The sequence below is a fragment of the Salarias fasciatus genome, chromosome 1 (genome assembly GCF_902148845.1).
Source record: "Salarias fasciatus chromosome 1, fSalaFa1.1, whole genome shotgun sequence".
NCBI lineage: Eukaryota > Metazoa > Chordata > Actinopteri > Blenniiformes > Blenniidae > Salarias > Salarias fasciatus.
In genome coordinates, this window is record NC_043745.1 from 13,635,780 (window position 1) to 13,639,726 (window position 3,947).

The window sequence follows — 3,947 nt, forward strand, 5'->3', positions numbered from 1 at the left end:
AAGTAATGGTTTTCATAAAGCTATTTTTGAGATTTATTATTTTTAAAGGTGCATTAAGGAGTTTTTCAACTTTAAAAATACTTATTTTCCACCATAAATATGTTACACATTTTTAATGATGTGTACAATGTGCCCTGACATATTCATTACAAGTACTGCTAACAACGCTAAATTGTCACTTGAAAGTTGCAGTGTCGGTCTGGCACCAGAATTTTTTTGGGGAGAATTTGAAAGGAATGACGTAATGCACGCTCTGGCTGGCCTGATGGAGTTAAGTTTCGTTTTGTCTGCCATTACTTCGACAGATGCTTAGTGAGCAACAACTGAGCAGGATCTTCCAGAAAGTAAGAAAAGACCGGCTTCTAGCACTGCCACAACTCCAGCACAGACTCCACCAGGTAAAAGAAACTTAAATCTTACTTGAGCGCTACTAAAAGAGCGAGGAAGGAGTTCCTCTCTTCCGTGCACGAGTTTTTCGCTAAGCTGCATTACGCCCAAGGCCTGCAGGGGTCGCTGTTTCACATAAAACATACAAACTACTTAATGCACCTTTAAGTAAGCTGAGCTAAGGTATATGAAGTGCATTTTATTTAGTATTAAGTACTGCTCACACAGTGTTTGAAGTCCATATGACTTATCATCAGCACAGGTGGCTGAGAAGTTAGTGTTCTTGCCTTACAGCCAGAAGTCCATGGGTTTGATCCCCGGACCGTGTGATAATTTGTTTGGTGGAATATGTTAATTTGACTCAAGGAATTTTAGTTCAAAAAACTTGGTTGGAAGTTAACATTACTCAGATGCTTTCAGTGCTCACAACTTTAAAAGAAGAAGCTCACTCAGATATGATAATTTCACTCTATTTGACACAGTTAAGTTCTTTTACTTAGATTTCCCAAAGTAATCGGTTTCCTAAATTTGTTTGAGTGAACTTAACTTGTTAGAATTTACAGTGTATGCTGTCAATGTCCACAGGGGGAGAGGCGGGATTTTCAGTGAAACAGAGTGTTTTCTCTTCCGGGTTTCAGAATTTGCCCCTGAAAATATTTTATTTAACACAAAATGACTTTTCCTTAGCATCAAAAATTTCATTGCAATCCATCCATTACTTTTTCCGTAATGTTGCTAACAAACCAACAAACCAACAAACCAACAAACGGACGTGATTACATAACCCCCTGGCGGAGGTAATTAACAAATTTTAACAGTCAAACCTGAAGGATTCTGGAGTTCTTGGACAGAAGAGATCGACATTTCATTCATAATTGTGAAACACGAACGACACAAATGATTCCAAAAATTATATTTATTAACAATAAAGCAAAACCAAACACACAATTCTATCTATATGTCTATACAAGTCGTGTTTGTGTGAATGTGCGTGTGTGCGTGTGTGTGTGTGTATGTGAGAGAGAGAGAGAGAGAGAGAGAGAGAGAGAGAGAGAGGGAGAGAGATGGTTTGTGAGATGGGATGGAGGACTGGGGGATGGAACAGATCAAAATAGCGGCCAGCCGAAGACTACAGTTAAAATGGTGGATCAGAGGGATGTCCTTGGCACATTTGCTCGGTAACAAAGGAGGGCTTGATAGGGGGTGAGGCCTGTTTCCTCTCTCAAGTGCAACTTTGTAAAAGCCAATTCCAAAGGGGTCTACATGATCTGTGTTGTCCATCACCTCAGGCCGGGTGGACGATGTTGGATTAACCATGTGATGATTTGGTGTGATGCTGGAGGCTGAAGCATTACAGTTCAGTACCAAGATTAACTTGCAAACCCGGCGTTGGGTGAAGCAAAGTAATCATAAGCTTACAGACTGTTAACTTATCCTCAGTTCATCAAAACTGGAAAACAATCTCAATTAAATCCACACATCATGAAAGCAAACAGTTCTACGCTTGGCAAAACCTGTCTATGCTAAAGCCCAGATAGTTACCACATTCCATTGTCTTTGGACGAAGAGTCGCTTGGTATTAGCCAGCTGCTCGGTGCTAGCCAGGTGACAGCTCTTTGTCTCCAGTTAGCAGGTCCCTGCTAACGTTGTCTGTTGCGTTGCAGTGGTAGAAGGTGGAGGTGTTGAAGGGTTGAAGAACTGTTCCTGCCATGGTTCTTCCACGTTGTCCTTGTCATGGGCTGGAGGAGTGGATCCTGGGCCCGGGTGGCAGTCAGACGCTTATGGCTGGGGGCTGGAGATCCTGCTTCAGGCTGAAGGAACTGGTCGCTTCACCTGTGGAAGTCTCAAAGAACAGTTTGTGAGAGTAGAGGGGGTGCTCCTCTGGCCTGTTCTTCTGGTCCTTGGTGGGGGCCTGGATCCTGGATGCCGGTATCCCCTTTCTGGTTTGGCCCTGGATCCGAGGGCCTAACCCTTCCTTTGTTAGCCATTAGCAGTTCTGGCTGGCCGGCTGTGGGACCAGGGAAGGTCCTTTCCTGCCTCCTCGGAGGTCGGGTGAGAACTTCTGGAGAACCTTCCTCTTCAAAGGTCTCGGTCCAACTCATGTCGTGGGAAAACTAATATTCTTCCTGTTTAAGTCAGTCCAGATATTTCAACTAAAAAGACATTACATTAAGCATTTCAGACACAAATAATCAACAATTCAACAGGGATCATTAAGGATCTAATTTCAAAATAAAAGTTGTCAGTTATTACAAATAATCTTAGAAAACAGCACAGAAAGTTACAGCATTTGGAAAAACCCCAAGTAAACTGAAATGGACAGAGCATCATACCTTCATGCTATATAAAAGTATAGAAATTACAACAAAAATCTGTTAAATTGTCTTAAGATTTAATAAATGTTCCATTTTGTACAATTCCCGCACAGTTAAAAACAACTTGAAAACAGAAAAAATAACTATTATTTTATTTTAAGAGAGAGAATATTTAACCATTGTTTGTACAAAGTGAACATGTGACAAAACGGATTACATTGCTTATGATAATGAATGACAAATGTTCAGGCTGACGAGAGGAAACAATGAAACAAGGAAACTGGCAACTGAATTGAAAAGCAAAGCCCCTCCATCAGATTTTTGTGCACTCTGAAAGCGTCATTGTCTAGCCTGCTGTGAACTTTACCATACTGCTCAAACCTCGAGTATCGTTTCAAAGGTCAACAAAAACTGAAGTTTAAAGGATGTATCAATTTTATTGTCTGTATTTTTATAGCATCCTTGAACTCTGGGCGCATGCACCGGTGTCCAGGTGAAAGTTCAAGTTGAAGTTAAGAGGCCAAAAATCCCCATTGAGAAACACACTGACATTCTGACTTTGTGTGTGATTCTGATCATTCTGTAGCTTTTAGCTGATCCGGTTCATAACCAGCAAGGAGCATGTTTCCTGAGTTCAGATTTCCACCTTTTTTCCCAGATTGTTTTTTGTCTCTTTTTTTGATGTCTTGTTTCAGGATCAAGCCTGTTCGCAGACTTTATGGCCATATGACTAAAGCTTGCTTCATGATTTCTTATCTTACCTCCTGTTATGTTTATCCAGTTTGTCATTTTTCTGCAATGACAAAACTCAAACAGTCATTTATCTGAACAGATATTTGCAGTCATCACATACACAACAACAGACATGAGTCAGTCATCAACAATCGAGGTGTGTTTGAAGCAGGGCATTCAAAATGATCCCGAGGAACTCTTTGCTTCCAGACACAACATTATTATGTAGTTTCAGGCAAGTATTGATGCTGCTTTCTTTTGAAAAAGGCGATGAATCTTTGTCTAATTGCATTTTGTTTTAAAAAGTGAAGACAGAAGTGTACATTGGGCTAATCCTTTGGCTAAGTTTACTACCAACCTAATATGCAGCTTGGGGGACAATTCTCGTGTAAGAGCTGAAAATGGGGTATTTTCACAGCTTCACTACTTCCTGAAAATAGCTGTGCACATTCATTTCCTGTCTTGCATTATTGGCCAAACTGATTAATCCAGGTGTGTCTTGTTTAGACTGCT